Here is a 19,101-nt window from a genome sequence, read left to right on the forward strand (position 1 = left end):
GTCTTGTTAGTAAATGGAACTGAGGCAAAAAATTGGACTCAGACATGAAGGACATACTCTATTCACTGCACCATTCAACATTGTGCGAAAGTCTTATAGTCTATATTTTCCTGGGAAAAGGCTTACCAAGCAATTTACGTGCAGCAATTTATTCAAGCAAGCAAGCATGGAAACGCTGTATAAAAGACTAAAACAAAGCTTGTACAATTATAACGAGCTTGAAAGTCAATATTTGGTATGACCACTTCTCTCAGTATGAGCACTCTTTACTTTACTGTGTTTCTCTAAGTAGCCTCCAGATTTCTTGAAAGGCATTCAAAGCTCTTCTTTGGATGCTGCCTGCCTTTTTGTTGCATTTGCTGTCCAAATGATCCCACACTGCTTCCAAAATTTTGAGTTCTTGGCTGTGGGGAGGCCAGTCCATGACTGATAGGGTCCCATTGTGTGTTTGTGATCGTTGTTATTCTGAAAATAAAGCCGTTGCCAGTTAGATGTTTTCCTGATGGTATTGCATGGTGGATCAAAATCTAACAGCAATGTTCTCAGTTCATAATCCCATCAGTTTTGACAACATCCCCACTACATTATTGACTGAAGCTGTAGCTCTGAATCAGAACAGAGCCACCTCTGTGTTTTACTGAGTGCTGTTGACGCTCATTGTTGTACCTCACCATCCACATGAAGAAATCCCAGAAAGTTGATTCTGTTCATCTGGACGCAGCTTTTTCATCTGGAGAAAAGTTTCTAACCTATAAGAGAGGATCATTTATGAAGATGACAAAAGCTCAGAGAGTCTGATGGAAATATGTTTGCTGAAAATGAAGCTGTAAAATTATTTAATATCCTATTTGTTTTGGAGGTTATCTCTCCCATCTTCCATTTTCTTCTTTTCGCTATCTCTGACTGGATCACATGGAAAGGCTTACCTGTTTGAGCCTACTCACTATTCACTCAAATACAGGTCTGTCAGGCCTACATGAAGAAAACGTTTTTGTGCTAATCAAGAGCATATGTTACTTGCCACCAGGGTGACTAGGAACCTCACTGACAAGGCAATTTGGCAAACTACAGAACTCCCAGAATTAACAGTATGTTGAGTGGCGCTGCCAGGACTCCTTGATGAATCCATCACACTGTCACTGTGATACTCAGAGGATTCCTCATTAATTCAGGTATTTTTTCACATGACCACATTCACTTTAATGGTAAATGGTGAATCTTTCTATGTAAGTGCTTTCTATCTACCATTCACACACATTCATACTCTGATGGATGTATCAGAGAGAAACTTGGGGAGCGAACCCTCTGATTAGTAGGTGACCTGCTCCACCACCTGATCTACAGCCACCCCATAATTGTGATACTGTTCTCTTGATTGTCTATTGACAGTCACTGAATTGGCTGATTTTTTTTTTTTTTTAAAGACTGCTACTATTACTTTTAAATGAGATTTCAGCTATATTTGATTGCTCAGGCCAGCCCCTTCAGGTACCGTTTCTCCATCTGTCAATCTTTCTGATTTGTTGCATGGCAAAAAACAACAATGCAGCTCACAGTATTGACCATTGCAGATTTATGTCTTAAAATTATTTGTCATTTTTTAAACTGTGGGCAGCTAACTGCAGGCAAAAGCAGAAAAACATTTGATATCTTTCTGATTATCACTGATTCTGATGGATGGACAAATGTTACAGGTTGCAGGTGGGCTACAGCTAATTCGGCTAAAACAAACTCCACTAACTTGTTAAAAAATACTGCTTGTGAGGCATGAAGTTAAGGGATTATTCAGACAAGTGTGTCATTTTCATCTGGTCATTTTTCAACAAAAAAAAGGTGACTACTTGTAAAGGAATGTGCTCTAGCTTGATCACATCCATTAACCCTAAACAAGTTGTGTTTACTGCCGTGACCTAATCACCACATGCTAGAAAAGTTTAACATAAAGGGTAAGGGTTGCCTGCTCACTGAGTTTATTAGGGGATCCGTATGTCATGGGGCAAATGCAGTAGCCCTGGTTCAAATATTCCCTGAGGCCAGTTATTTCCTTCCCCCGTCTTTCTCCCAGCTTTCCTGGCTTCTCTCTCTCTCTCGGCTGTTATACCTGTCACTTAAGTGTCAACCCAGGGTGGAAACATTAAATTCAAATGTCAGCATACCCAAGATGATGATCCATGTGGAACAGAGGAAAATAAAAGAACAGCATTGCTTGGTATACAAAGTTTACCACAAGTATAGGATAAGAACAAATATTCAATGTTATTATTTTAGTGTACATGCTTTTTAAAAATATTTTTGTTGGGAGTGACCAGCAGGGACAGGATTGAAAATCAGAGGGACAGCTCAGGTTGAATGGCTTGGAGACAAACCTAGAGAGAAAAGGTTGACGTGGTTTGGACATGTGCAGAGGTGGAGTGCCACAGAAAAGATTCATGGATGTTGTGACGAAGGACATGCAGAGCATTGGTGTGACAGAGGAGGAGGCTGGGGTTAGAGCGAGATGGAGGCAGATGATCTGCTGTGGCCATCCCTAAAGGGAGCGGACAGAAGAAGGAGACCATCTCCGGTAACACTGACAGGACTGCTAAAAGTAAACATCCCCAAAAACTAATAAAGACCTGTACAGAGCTGGTAATGTTACACTAAAATCTGATATCTGAGAGAAGCAAGCCAGGTCACTGTGCTGTTGCTCTTATGTTCTAATCTCGGAGAGCCCAAAATATGACACCACTCTCCAAATCATCTAAATATGCCTCAGTTCATTCCCACCAATTTAGGTGCTTAGAGGTCAAGTGTGTTTGGTTCTTTTGTATTTATTTGTATTTTCAGTAAAATGCAAATTCTCCACTGTTTACATTTTTCATAACGTTTAGATGGATTGTTGCTGTTTTATACAATCCTTGGTCTATCACGAGAACCAAAAAGACAGATTTGGGGGATTTATGAGTATGGATTTAAACTCCAACTTGCAGAAATGGATTTTTTTTTTTTACATCTAGTTTTAAAATGTTAAACTGTTGGAAGGCGCTCCTTTAGTTGTCCATAAAGATTAACTACTCAAGTGCAGACATCTGGGGAGACTTCCTCAGCAACTGTGAATGCTCATGACTCTGCCCGCACACAGCAAACACTTGATGGCTTAAAAGGAGAGTTTGTGAAGTGCCACTTAATATACTGATCATCACCTACTGTAAGTGTGAAAGTCCAGGCATGTCGCTCCATCTGTTAAGAAGAAGCACTGATTATTAGCTCGCGTTAGGGTTGTTGTCACTGCTAGAGCTGGCCAAAAAGCAATGTGTTCAAAGATTAACCTTAAAGCTTGGAAGATTTGTGCCAATGTATGAGAGGGGGAGGGGGTCAGAGTACAGCATGTATTATTCAAAAACACTTATTTAATCATCAAAAAAAAAAAAAGAAAAGAAATGCATTATTGACCAGTTGCTCCACAAATAACTATGACTTTATTTGTTTGAAAGCAACGGATAGCAGCGGTAAGACTCGGATAACAAGCAAGGGCGCCGATGCAGTCTCCTCGTCTGTCTCTGATCCTCCTAACTTTCTCATCCCGAGAGTATAACCGTCATCTGTGGGGTAAGATCAGTGTCTTAGCTTAGAAGATCTTCTTTCCTCATATGCAGGCTATGCAAGTGTTTTATTTTGTGGGTACAGTCACAGGACGATCACGAATGGTGGCAACCACGTATTTAATGATTGGTTGTTTTTTTCTTCTATGGAAAATCAGAAAGACGTGCTTTATTCACACTAAGTTTTCTATAAAGATAATTTTGCATTTCTGCCACATTGGTTCTGTTAGACTGGACAAAAGTTGCACAGTTTTTGTTCAGTGTAATTTTGCAGAAATATTTAAATTTTTTTTGGCTGAAGGAGAATAGAACAGTCTGGCAGACTGCGGCATAACACTCTTTCTTATTTACATAATATGTCAAATTCACTGGAGAAGAAATGATATTAGAGCCCACTGGTGCTTTTGCAGCTTTTAGTAAAAAAAAAGGGGGGGGGGGAGTTCTGTTTGGTTTTTCCAAGTACTGCTTCTCCATCACAGCAAGAAAATGTGGAATTTATTGAATTTCATTTCATTTTCTCTCACTTAACATAGCGAGATTACATATCCACTATGACAGAAAATAATACACAATCGACATAATCTTCCCTTTGCCTGGAACAGTGAGGAAAGAGATGAGCAGGTAGCTGATAGTGAAATAAATATATAAATTTCAGAATCAATTTTCCTCAAAAGTGTATGTCACAGAGTTCATCAAGCTCCATCTCTGACCTTAGAACTTGAGGCGAGCGAGCGCACTTACATGAATGAATGTGACAATTACGTTCAGGCTGCACTGCGCTTGCTGATCAGATCAGCCCTGTGTTTACATTCCTGACGCCTCCCATTCATCACGTGAAAAGAAGACTATTTTTTAAGCGCTAAGCATCACTATGAATGAATCATGCGATTGTTTTATAGCTGAACGTGGCAGAAGTCCTTTTTGAGTTGCACTCCAAAGATAAAGAGGTGTGTAATTCAGCAGTGCTTTTGCTTATTTTATCCATTTTATTTTTTAGACCTAGTCAGCCTCGTTGATTTGTGTTGAATCTGGCAGAGATGCGAAACTCTTTATTATCTCCTTTGACTGGCTAAGAGCCTCAATAAGTGGATTGCATACACGTACAGATAGTAGTGCTATAATACGTAGATATGTAGATTAACTGAAATGTCATCTTTCCAACTTTATTAGATTTTGCAGGTATTATGGGGATTACTGAAACATGCTGCAGAACATAACCATTCAGAAAGCGATGATAGCGCAACCGGCAAATGGTCTCTGGCAAATCCTGCAGAGACCATATGTCAAGCAGTATCTTTGAAAGAGTTACAGCTGGGTATTTTCCTCGCACGTTCACATTTTCCTTCAGTACTGATGGCTATAAAAAAATAAATAAGAATAAAACTGGGCTAGTCTCTTGGCGCTAGGGGTTCCAGAAATACCTGCAGGTGATAACTAGCTGAGACTTTGTAGCAGGTGTCCTGTCACCTTCACCATTATCATAGCTGTGGGTGGAGGTGGTAATTAACTGTTGTTTGCCTTTTTTTAGAATGTTGCCATGACAGCTCTCCCTGTCTCTCTCTCTTTTTTTCACCACTATTTTCTCAATAACTGTCACCTACTTCCAAATGTCTCTGCTTCTACATTTTTACCCTCCAGCTATGTGCCATTACACTCGTTCCTCGTTGTTACATATTTTTTAAAATAGAAAGTCTGTACTATGCAGTTAAAATAGAATCATCTCACCTTACAAATGTGTGTGCATGCGTTTGTGTTTTCTTCAAATAAGGATGGTTTTGATGGGCTGACAATGTCATCCATCACGGTCAGATCAGTTCATGCACTCTGCCCAGTGGGCGGTGGTCTGCAAGTAACAACAGCTGCAGCACAGTGTCTCAGCTGTCATCGGGATACCGAACATCAGTGCGACAAGCCCTGCCCATGTCAGCCTATTGTAATTCAATGGACACACACATAAAAAATCCCTTTTCTTGTTGTGCTCTGAGCCCTTTAAAGCCTGTTCTTTGATCGATGTTGATATCCAGGCATGTGGGTTTTAAAGTAGTCTTGCAAAAGAAGAGAAGATTTTTTTATAGTTGGGTTTATTTATAACAGTTTGAAATTATTAGTAATTATTTGTTAGCTGATAGACTAAAGGGGAACTATTAGAGTCATTTCTGGCTCCATATTTTTATTCTTGAGCCCCTTACTCACAAGAGGTCATCACAGCGGGCGGCTCCACACATGGGATTTGGCAGATTTTTTACGCCCGCTGCCCTTCATGACACAACCCCAAGGGACTGGTGTCTCCTCCGGGGGGCTTTCACTTGTCCTTGTTTATCTTACCTACTGAGCTTGTACTCGTGCAGCCCTTCAGTCCATCCACAGTCCAAAACAAGTCGTTTTAGCTCCATTCTCTTGAAGCCAATTTTCTTCTGACTGGTTGCACCTTGCAGGCAGTAGATTTGAAGAGCATAAGGGAGGGCTTGCTGTGTTGACAGCTAGAGCTGTGTGCCTGACATGACTATATGAAGTATATCTGCTCTCACTGACATGATTCAGAGCCAAGAAGAAAAAAAAATGGAGAGGTCTGACTCCCGATCTTTTCCTCACTGGGATTACTTGCACATATGCTGCCCACAGGATTTGAAACTTTTACCGTGTTTAACATGACCATCCTCCATTGTTACAGTGCAAAGATGACAGAAAATACTGAAAAGCATATCAGATCTCTTCGAATTCTCCGAGTTCCTCGTAATTTTCAAGGTCCACAAAGCTATTCTTGCGACTTTTTTCTTTTTAGCTGTTCCTCTTGTCTCATTCAAATGCACTTACTGCAAGTTGCTTTGGGCAAACGTAATTGTCCCGGGAATGTAATGCTATGGTTCAGCCATGTATTGTGCTCAGAGAGAAATGGAACACTTAGAAATGATTCTCAAATAATCTGTAATCTACTGTACCCGTGGATTTGTTTTTTCTGTGGAAAGATGATTCGGTGTTGCTGCTGTTGGCTTCGAGGTTTCCTGCTCTGTGTGGATTTAGTCACATGCATCTTACAGCGAATAAGCATGTGGTACTACCTCTGCTTATGCTTGTCTCCCTTCTGTAGCACTATAGCTAGATGCTGAAATTCCACTGTCTTAATGCGGGGATGAGGATGAAAAACGGGTGTATAGAGAGTGCAGGTGGGATGATGGGGTGACATTACTCTCTAATTTAGTGAGTGAGTACCCCCATGAACACCAGGCTGCGGCACACAAAAATGAACTCACTTCATATCGTTATGTATCCTATTAGGTCCTATTAGGTCAGTCCCAAATCATTCCGGCCCACTTCAACCCCTGACTGTGCTACCTCCCTTACTACAGATGAGTTTTTTTGTGATGACAGTTTGTCATTCAGAGTCAGTCACTGGTGAGTGAGCACAATCATAGCGTTGATGGACAGGTCCCTTCGAGGGGAAACTTTCCCCGAAAGGAGCAGAAGCTCAGACTTGTCCAGGTTGAGTTTTCAGGCAGTCCATCTCAATCTGCTCTCAGATGTCAGCCGGGCAGGCATCAATCTGCATGGAGAGTGGCGTATCTGGTAGCAGATAGGTCCAGGAATATGAGGACAGAAGAGTCTCCTGTAGCGGAATGAAGCTCTCGTGCCACTGCGAGGATAGGCAAACTAAACTGGTGGGGATCTAAGAGGTAAGCAATTCTGTTTTGGTCGTTTGTGGGTCCAGTTTGTGTTGACAGTGTGATAGTGATAGCGGCAAATTTGACAGGAGTAGAAAAACTAGACAGGTTTTGATAGGGTTGGTCCAAAAGGAGAGAAGGTTGGAGGTGACAGACTAGTGGAGCGCAAAGAGGATAGATAAATGGTAGCAGGTGGGAGCAACTGGAAGTCTAAATAGGAGGCGGGGTATAAGATTGGATTATTTTAAATTGAATTAGATTGTCCAGGTGTTACTGAATGAGCACGTTGTTACTAGTACAAATTGTCACATTAAAAATGATGTCTAACCTCTCTAGTTCACTGACAAATGAAGTAATAACAGGAAAATAGTGTCACGGCAAAATATTTGTTATTTAAAAACCAGGATAACAGATATTAATATTGTGACTGAAAATACTAGTGCAGCATCATCAAAAGGTGAGTATTAGTTGAAGAAGGAGATGATGTTTGAGTAATGATATCTCAGGTCTACGAAAGCTCTCCTGTGCATCTGTTTGAACACTGGTGATGGAGAACAAAGGTGATAAAGAGCAGACATGCCAGCATTAACATGCTGCTGTAAATCACTCAGGCTTCTGCCATTTGGGGGCCTATTTTGTAGATTGCTTGCAAGGCTCAAGCGCTTGTTATCTGTACATGTTTTCACCATCAGAGAGTAAAAGGCTATATCTTCTGTATTTCATCTTCAGCTGGTTGATTGAACTTGATTTGATCCTGTATTCCTCTGTGCTGAAATTGATATACCACAATGATGTCTAAAGTGTGCTGTGTTAAATCTAGCAGACCATAACACAGACAGCACTGTAGCACATTTTAATGGTTTTACTGCTGGGAGCGTGCGAATGAGGATGATCTGTTTGGTTGTTAAGGATGTTTTACTGAATTTTACACACAGCCCCTGTGGAAATGCAAAATAGCTGTTTTCAAATCATGCAGACTCTTAATTCTAAATCTCTAAAGCAGGGGAGTCAAAAAAGTCAGTCAAAATTGGCCTAGTAAAGACTCCAATCCAGCTAAATGAATGGCTTTAGAAAATGTGAAGGGGCGCATACATTTTGGACTTTCAGCTTTTGCTCTTCTATCATGGTCATTCATACTACACCAGAGTAATAAAGAATTAGATAAACAATTACATGACGGAATAGCTTTTTCACAAGAAAGTCCAGGTTTTTATAATTGGGTCCAGAGTATAAAAATAAATAAACTAATGAAATAAAGACATTCTTAAAAACAGGGTATTCTCTGTGAATTAACAAAAACTGTGCAATGAGCTAGCAGAAGTTTTTCTGTAATTCTACAAGTTCATTTTATACATTTTAAACTCAGAGAATCCTTTCTTTTATTTACCACAGCAGCATGTCTCTATCATGTAGAAAAACTGAGACGTACTGTTGATTTTGCATTTCTTATCTTAAGATATCTCTGGGATAAGATCTGTAGTTAAACTCTTTTACACTGACAGGATGGAAAGTTTGACTGCTCCAGCCCTCTTAAGATCAAAGTGGGCTGCATGTGGCTCATGATGTAAAATGAGTTTGACATCCCTGCTCTAAAGAGACACGTATGTTTGCAGGAGCGCTACTAAAACTGACAGTAAATTTCATTCTCGTGATTCCCGCCAGACATCCGCGAGAAGGCGATATTCTGCAACAGCATCGATTTTTTTTCTTTCTTTTTTTTTTGTACGGTCTCAAATTACAAACATCCGCTGGTGTTTTTGGAAATCTTTGTTGAATGTACTATATACACTTGATGGACAGACCCGATATCAAGGATTTAACCATACCAGCGGGCTTAGAGCAGCAGCTTATTAGGTTTTCATTAATGTCTCCAAAGATTCAATAAAAGATAAAGCATCCAGATCTGAAGCAGTGCTTGCCCCTCTTCTTCTGTGTCCTTGGCACAGACTAATTCTCACTCATCCTGGCATATTTATGGTGTGAAGCACAGGTTGACTGCCAGGTTAAAAGATTTACTTCTGAATTTAAGAGGATGTTTGGAGTGAGGGGGGCTTGAAAGAAAGTTCATATTATGTGGTTGGGAAATAGGCCTGTATATATTGTGAGGCTATAAATTTACCAGTCTTCAGATATTTTTACTACACTGTTTACACCGTGATACCTGTCACTTTTATAAAGGTAGCTTCGGATGCAGCAGGTCTTTGTGCACTATGTTCGAAAGTACTGAGGGCAGCAGCTTTATGGCAGCATTCGATTTTCAGCCATTCTATGAACTCAAGGAATATCACAATTGATCTGCCTGCCAGCCTGTCCAGAATAAAATCTCTATTTATTGGACGGACTGCTGAAATTTGTCATTTCCACAGTATAAATCTGGATGTTTTTCGACAATGCCTCGATTTTTCAACCAAAGCTATCAAGTAGTTAAAAAAAAGTACAGGAACGCTGCGTTACTGCGTTACTAAAACCGTGATTTTTTTTTTGCGAAAATGTCTCATGACAATGACGTGAGCAAGTGCGACGTGCGTGGCAACAGCTGTGTGCAGATCAACAGTGGATCATATATCGAGTGCGGGAGAGAGTATGAGCGTGCAGCGTTTAAAGCGTGGAAGTACTGACCTTACTTTAAGTTTGATTCCATAAAAAGTGACAAAAACATTAGTGTCCGTTCTGCGTGGGAAGGAAACTTCTTTTTACAGCAAAAAAACCCCCCTAAACTTCCAAGCAAGCACCGAGTGCGGTACGACGTAATGGGGAATTCACAGAGAAACTCGCGGATTCTTCCACTGACCGCTGCGGCACACCTGCACCAGGGTAAACCTCCGCCTACTGCTTTACAGGTGAAAATAGAGCCAAAGGACCGCTAGTCTTTTACTTTATTTATTTTCTGCTGTGTTTTACTTGCATCTATTTGAAAGAGTGAGTGTAAACACACACACAAAAAAAAAAATATTTTATGTGCTGGAATGTGCAGAAAATAGATTTAAATATTAAACAAATTTCTTCCAGTCAGAGAATGGTGCATATAATTACATTTTTGCTTGATGCATAAAGTTACAAGATTAAAACTAATAAAACAAGTTTTAAAAAGGGACTTTTCCATTTGATTACATTTTGTATGATGGATTATGTAGAAAAAGTAGAATTGGGCTGAAAGATCTATCGCTTTATCACCTATTCAGGTTGTAAATCGTGTTTTTAAAAAGTAACTAAGTAATTAATTACTTTTGAAAATAAGTAATCAGTAAAGTAACGGGATTACTTTTTGGGGAAGTAATCAGTAATTAGTTACTGATTACTTTTTTCAAGTAACTTGACCAGCACTGGTGTTAAGTAAGTAAGTAAGTAAAGTTTATTTATATAGCACCTTTCACAGACATGTGTCACAAAGTGGTTTACAAGAAAGGTAGGAAAACACAATACAGTCATAAAAAATCATAAAACCCCCGGTCTAATTAAAAGCTTTTTGAAATAAAAATGTCTTTAGCTGCGTTTTGAAGGCAGAAATAGAGGAAATGCATTCCAAACAGCTTGGAAAGATCGGTCCCCTCGAGTTCTGAAAAGAGTGTGGGGGACCACTAAAAGGTTTTGATTCGCTGACCTCAGGTTACGAGAACAGGTACGTGTACGAATCAAATCAGCAATATAGGGAGGGGCTTGTCCCTATAATGCTCTAAAGGTTAAAACTAGAATTTTAAAATGGAACCTAAATCTGATTGGTAGCCAGTGTAGCGACATTAAAACTGGGGTCATGTGAGCTCCCTTGTTCGAGCGGGTCAGTAGCCTTGCTACAGACTTTTGAACAACCTGTAGACGAGCTAGCCCTTTCTTGTTTAGACAAGTAAACAGACTGTTATGGTAGTCGAGTCTTGTAGAGACAAAAGCATGGATTATCATCTCAGGTTCACTTGTTGACATGATAGATCTAAGTTTTGAAAAGTTCCTCAAGTGAAAAAAGCAGGTTCTTACTATCTGATTTAAATTTCCCTCCAAAGAAAAAGCTTCATCAAAAATAGCACTTAGATTTCTAAGGTTATGCTTCTGTGAGGAACCTAAATCACCCAGTCGCTGTTTAATATCAGACATTGCACTGTCTGGTGCAATAATCAAAGTTTCTGAACTCTGATCTTATGAACTTCAGAAGGCTTAAATGAGTAGTATAGCTGAATATCGTCAGCAAAAAGATGATAAGATACATCAGGAAACTACCGTATTATCTAGCCTAAAGGAAGGATGTATATTAAAAACAGAATAGGTCCCAGCACAGAGCCCTGAGGAACTCCCCACAGCAGCTATGTAGATTTCGACATAATCTGGTTTGCAGATACACTAAAACTCCTTTCAGATATGTAGGATGAAAACCAGTCTAGAACAGAGCCAGACATCCAAACCAGTTCTCTCAGTCTGTTTATCAGGATGGTATGATTAACTGTGTCAAAGAAAGAGGTAAGGTCTAACAAGACTAGGATTGTGATGATAAGCTGGTGTTAGTAGGCCAAAGGGCTAAGCACACAAGATGAACAGTGGTTTCCATCATTCTTTGTCATTATACGCATGATCTGCTGCCTCACAGACCTGCTACCGCTGCTGAAGACTTACAATATGCTGACAGGCTGCAGGGTCCTGTGTTCGAGTCTTGCTTTCTGTTCACCTTCTATTCTCCTATCAAAAAAAGGTTGATATATTCCTTTAAATACTGTATAGGAATACTTAAAATGACATGTACTTTAACAGAGGCTTTGGTCTACAATGAACCCCCCTGCTTTGTGCAAAGGCATTGTCATTGCCTGCCTATGGAGGCATACAAACACCACTACACACAGTCATTAGCGCTGAAATTCTCCTTTTAATTCATATGTAAATTGCTGGAGCCTGATTAAGTCAGGATTAAGATAATAAAATTAAACAGCAAAGGTTCAGAGATGGTAAAAAGGTTTTGAGAAGAGTGTGTAAGGCACCTGTGGGAGTTTAGTAACAACAATGTCTGGATGTCTCAGAGCAGCAGTGTTGTTAACCTGTATTGTTACCCGTCTCTGCGGCTTCCTGGGCTTTTGTTTGGGATATTTAGTATCGTTATGTAGTGTAACACAATAAAGGACCCACGCGCACAGGGTTGTAGGTTGAGTATTATTATTTTCAGAGTGTCTTTGCGGCAGCTTTCAGCTCACCTCCCCTTCTGTTTCATGGCGCACACGGTTTTGTCTTCTTATTCCAGGGACAAATGGAGAGACATGATCAAATGATGGAGGTCAGATGTGTGAGTCAGCCTCCCCTGACACCACACCCTGAACTCAGTGCTCCACCCCTCCAACTGAGCCACAAACCACACCCCACAACATGCTGATTAAAATGATTTCCTTCACAGATTCATAGTTAAATTAATCTCTCTCTTACTCTCACTTATTAGCAGTGCATCAGATGGTAGCTTATGTATTAGTTAATGAATCACTCACACTTGAATTTATTTAAATTATTGCTAACATGTCGAAATACAATATATAAGGCAGTTATTGAGCTTCAAAGTCAATACTTGGTATAAACACAGCCTAAACTCTCTTACCTTTCTTTAAGTAGTCTTCAAGAATAGTTCTTCAGGCTTCTTGAAGGACATCCAAAGCTCCACTTTGCCTTTTTTTTTTCTGTTCTCTGTCAAGATGATCCCACACTGCTTCAATAATATTAAGGTCCGGGCTCTGGGGAGGCCAGTCCATGCCTAATAGTATTTAGTTGTGCGTTTGGGTTCATTGTCATGCTGGAAAATTAAACTATTGCCAGTGTGGCGTGATCCACATGGTATTGCATAACAGATCCAAATCTGACAGCATTTTTTTCCACTCATACTTCTATCAGTTTTAACAAGATCCTCAACATCCCTGGCTGACATGCAGCCCCAAACCATGACAGAGCCTCTACTGTGTTTTACAGATGGCAGATGTAGACACTGTAACTCTCTCCTCACCTCCTCTTTAGTTATTTACACAGTCAAAAGTACAGCACACTACCAACACCCTATCGGTATTAGATCTCATGGCTGTCTTGAAGAACTAGTCGACTGCACAATTATTTCAAATCTGCTTCTCACAAAGGCTCCTGAGCAAATAAGAGGGCAATAACATTATGTTGAGGTAGTAGTGAATTAATTTAATAAAAGCATTTTTTTAATCCACCTAAACATATGAGAACAATCAATGAATTATATTTCCCAGTGAGACCACATTCTACCAGTATTTTATGGCACCTTATAGAAAAACTATTTATTAAGCATCCATTCACTCTCAGTGAACCCACTGGAACATAATGTGAGTAGACTCTGATGCCTGACTCCATCCGTCTCTCTTTCATGTCTTGAAGTCTCATTAGCTGCGTGCTCTAGGGCTATTGATCTCGAACAGACGTTAATTATATTATCAGAGCTCGAGTTGTATCCTTCGTTATAGTAAACACAGGAAATGAGCATATGAGGCTGGTTTTAGTCATGTACTGACTCGGGCCTCTAAGTGAACTTCCAGTTTCACTGTTTGAATAATATTAATCAATTAATATACGAGCAGCAATAAAAGCTCCTTGTATCTTGTTTAATATTTTCCTGTGAGAGATGCCGTTTGCTTTCTAGCTTCCTCTCTCTTACTTCCTTTACATTTACAGTGAACTAACAGTATTTTTTCTTGATTGTTAGTTTTTGAGAATGAATCACTGCACCACTTCCTGTCCCAGTCCCAAGATCCACGCTCATTCTGTGGGTTATTATTATATGTTGAATACAACACATAACAGGCAGTAAGCTGATTGGTATCACTTCTAAATAAATTACCACTGAGTAGACTGATCATAAATGTCATCTGTGATAATTAAAGATTAATGGATTCAACAATCATACATCGTTAATGATACTTTAAATAGAATATCTACATTGTGTTACTGTGTTCCAGCAGCATATTGGACCTAATGCAAGTTTTTCTTGGTTAAAGGCTAATTCATCAGTACAAAAGCTCTTTTCCCGTTCTGTTAGCACAGCTGATAAAAGGAGTAATAAATCTGGCTAGCTGGATGCCCGGAAGCATTACCCTGGTACAAATGTCTCAAAGAAAAAAGGCTTGTTTTAAAACTGTCAGAACACTCTTGGGGTTAAGAAATGCAGGCTACTTTATCAAGGACATTTCCAAATTTCGTACAAACATTATATACTACTCTATTCACAGAACAGCACAAAATGGGAAAACGGGTCTAACCTTAATGGAAGAAATGATGTCTTCTCTGGTTGAGAAGCAGTTGCCTCACATGACTTCAGCTAGCAGCTTTGTTAAACGGTACCTGCAAACCATCAGGATGTAGGCCTTCTCGCTGTAGTAGGACATAAAAAGACAGGAGTTAGAATGACCCATGAAGCGAGGGATTAAGATAAACACAAGAAGACCAAAAGACTGCAGAAAGATATTAACAGCAGACAAATTAGATTCGAGGTGCTTGGATCAAAATTAAGGACATCTGTGAACAGACAAAGACATGCTAGAGGAGTGCTTGAAGTCTTTTTGTTGGGAAGTCTAGATATTTACTGAATTATCCTGATATTTTGAGCTGTACTGTAGTGGATCACAGTTGTTTTGGTGATTCTTTGAGTTTTTATGTCTCCTGATAGATTTTAACAACACTCACTAGATGAAGTGATACAAAAATGACACATTCTAACAACTGTCCTCAGGTTTTCATGATGTTGACATTTTACTTTGTACCATAAGCAGCTTAAATTATATATTAATTAACAAAATTAATGTTTTAATTTTTCATTGCCCTTCTCATTCTCTGATCATTTCAGCCCCAGTTTACTTGGTTTTTAAAAAGTTCTGTAACCCAATTGTGACACAACTTTTTTTTTTTCATACTCCAAAATCAGTCACGCAGAAAGTGTGCGTTGTTAACATTAACAGCTATCGCACATAATCCAGGGCAGCAGCTACTCTTTGGGCATTAGCGTAGATTAGTATGAAACAGCGGCTTCTCTGGAGCAATGTTCAACTCGTGTGATTTCTGTCCTTTCAGCTGTTCTGTTGTTCAGCTGTCAGAGCAAAGTGCAAATTCTATCAGCAGGAGTTTATTCAATCCAGTTTTCCCCAGCCTGAAACCTGTGGACCGAGAAAATGGAACAATTTTCCCCCCTTTCACAGTGTTCACGCACCATCCAATTAGAGCGCCGAAACACAAGGGACAGCGCAATAGGCAGGCAGAAATGTGGGCAGTGTTAAAGGACAAAAGAATGGTAGTACGGCAGGTCATAGAATATTATTAGAGAAGGAAGGACACACAAAGAGGCGCAGAAGTGGTGTCCTTGAATGCCAATTATGTGCTTGTATATGAAAATTAATTGAATACATTAACAAATGAAAGTTCACTCTGTAATTACATGTGTTTTCTATGTAGTGCAAAAACTGAGTATTTTAGAGCTAGGACCAATATATTGCCCAAGATTTTCTTTTGGTTACTAAATCAGATATAAATGTTCAACTGCTCATTATTGCAAATATCCAATTAGCCAATCACATCTCACAACCAGGTCTAGTGTGTTTACAGAAAATGGTCCAAAAAAGGGAGTAAAATCTCCAGTGAAAGACAGCTCTCTGGGTGAAAATGTCTGGTTGATGACCTGATAGGAAAACACCCATAACTGAAAAAACGATTACTCAAACTAAACTAAACAACCAAGGTATGCAGAAGAGCATCTGTGAACACACACCACGATAAACATCGAAGCAGAAGACCACACAGGTACACTGCTGTGAGCTAAGAACAGGAAACAGACTACAATTCCCATGGTTTTACTACAACTCAGCAACAGAAGAGGCCTTCCAGCTGTTCTGTTTTTCAGCTGTAGTAGCTAATTCTATCAGTTCAATTCAGTTTTATTTAGAGAGGGTTATATCACGGCTGTGTGTGTGGAGATGGGCCAAAATCTCTGAGGAATGTTTGAGACTTTAAATAGTAAAAACACTCAAATATCTTTTAAATCGATGTTTTCTTTCAACTGCATTAGGATTGATTTTAAAAGTCCAAGCTGTCTTATAATTTAATTATATACACTTAAATCTATAGATCAAGTTCCAAATCTCTGACATGAATAAAAATGATTAGCGTTGTTGCGATTTGGCACTACATGAATTGAATCGAACTGAGTAGTGCGCAGGATAGTGGATTTCTTGGTTTTTATACCATACATGAATCATAGGGTGCATGTCTTTGTGGCATGCACTTTGCCACCAGACAGATCTCCTGCTACATGCTGCCACTGCATCAAAAGGCGTCCCCTGAATCATCGTTAACCTCGGCGAGCAGAGATTTCGTGATGATAGGTGTCGGTCCTTCCCACACAGCACTGATGGAAAGGACCAACACCTTCTTCTTCCAGCGGTCAATTTTAAATCACAGGGGGTGACCGAGTTTCTGCTTGAGTAAGGCGAACGTGGCAAGATAACAGTCGCTATTCCTTTCTGGACTCTTTGCAGGTCGAACAAAAGCAAAGTGACAAATATCTTTTAGGTTCGGTGCTGAGCTTATCCATCACTTTGGTAGCAGAGCTGTCATAAATCGGAGTGTTCGGCAGCCAAATTGTGATTTATGTTTTGTATTTTAGGGCAACTAAAAGAAATAAAAGTACTGACTTTTCTCTGACGCTGCTAAAGTGTAGTTTTTTTTTGTCTATTTCTAGTATCAGTTAAATAAAAAAGAAAAACACCGCAATGTGTTTTTCAGCAATGTGAAATTGTTAATATTAAAGTGCTTTTGTGTTAAGTAGACTTAACACAGCTGAAAAAAGATGCATATACAAACTGTATGTTTTTGTATATACATACAGGCGTTCTAAAGAGAACTCTAGTACCATTTTTAGTAACATCACCATAATGACCAACTGACTGTAAACAAGAAACTCAAATAACAAGGGAAAACATTTCACTAAGCTAATTAAGTCAGCTGGCACATTATTGGAATTATACTTATTATTATTATTATTGGAATAACATTGATAATCCATATACACACTGATGGAATGTAATGAATAAATCCACAAGTTTTGCTTTTTTTGCCTTTGTAGTGTTGTTTTTATTTCTTGTATTGTACAAGTATATGTAACCAAAATCAATCAAAAATTGAGTCTTGAAAATACATCATGATATTTGGAGAATATTTGGTCACTTTGTTACAAATACCTTGTCAGTACCGAATTGGACCCTTTTACCTTTTGCATAGTTTCAACAAGGTGCTGGAAACATTCCTCAGAGATTTTGGCCCATATTGACATATTGGCATCACACAGTTGCACATCCATGATATAAATCCCCTGTTTCATCACATCAAAAAATGGGTTCACTGTCATAAAGGGATGGGCATATTCAGCCACAATAAGCCTGTTTGGCTCTGGTATTTAAACAATCCAGCCTCAGTTTCCTGCTGTTAGCTGACTGGAGAGGTCTTCTGCTGTCTGTTGCCCATCTGCTTCATGAATGGATGTGTTGTATATATCTAGAGATGTTCTTCTGCATACGGTCTCGCTAATTTCCTGTGATCTCTCACATCAACCAGGCATTTTCTGTTGCTCACTAGATGTTTTCTCCTTTTCAGACCATTCTCTGTAAGCGTTTGAGATGGCTATGTGGGAAAATCCTGGTAGATCTAAACTTTCTGAAACACTCAGACTAGCACCAACCAACAGTCATGCCATGTTCAAAGTCACTTAAACCCAATTTCTTTCCTGTTCTGATCCTCTGTTTAAACTTCAGCAGGTTGTGCCTAAAAGCATCGAGCTGCAGTCATGTGACTGGCTGATTAGACGTTTGCCTTGAGGAGGAGTTGAACGTGTGCGCCTCACAAACTGGCCAGTGAGTGTATTGTGATAGTATTGTATCTTGTGCTCCCTTAATTCAAACATCTATCAAACAGACATGATTGTGTGGACTGGTGGGGCATAAGTGGACCTAGATTGCCTAAAAAGAACCATTTTGTAGCTCACTTAAGTGACACATACGTCTTTCCCGTCACTACTGACAACCCAGTGAGCCTGCAAACATGTTCAGCTCTCTTCAGATGCCAAGGCAAAAGTGAGCTGCTGCTGATGGCTGTAAAGACTTGTCTTTTTACAAGTCATCTTCTTTTTTTCCCCCTAAATCGTCAGAGCATCTTACACTGTGACATGTGACAAATAGGCCTCTTGCATGCATTCAGCAATGTACTCACATAATATCACACAATGTTTGTCCCACAGAGCTTCTTTTTTGTGCTTTACCAGATTTTAAAATGTGTAATGCTTAGTGTGTGTTAGTGGGGGGGGGAAAGGCAGCCATGTATCCATAAGAAAAATGTCATTAACACATTACTGCCAAACACTTTGCTCTTACAAAGACACCAAGAGTCTGCTATCTCTCAGTGAATTACTAAAGCTAATTGCCCCTAATTAGAAAGCCTTGATTAAGGCGCAGCTTTTGATTCAGGAGGAAGCCAGCAGTGATGATGCCCTGAGTTTCTCGCCATTCTAATTTTTCATTTTAGTATTCGTCATTTCTTCCTGCAAAAATAAAGGGGCTTTATGCATGAAGGCAAGTCATTTGTCCACGATTACAATTTTTCTGGATGGCTGTGTGGATTGCAACTCAGCGACCTCTCACATGAATTGTCTCTATCTTTATTCGTTTTCTAGAAAAATCATCCAAGATGGCATTTTTGTAAGATTTTTTTAAGGGTTTCCATCCTTTTGTTAAACATGAGAGCAGCAGACCTTTAAAATCCAAATGTGAGAGGACACAGCTTATGGGTTTTTACTGTTGGGTGTCAGGTTTGCTCACTGTCCACACCTTAATGTTCATAAATAAGACACCACA

The sequence above is a fragment of the Neolamprologus brichardi genome, chromosome 7, assembly GCF_056152115.1.
Source record: "Neolamprologus brichardi isolate AB-2024 chromosome 7, ASM5615211v1, whole genome shotgun sequence".
In the NCBI taxonomy this organism is placed as follows: Eukaryota; Metazoa; Chordata; class Actinopteri; order Cichliformes; family Cichlidae; genus Neolamprologus; species Neolamprologus brichardi.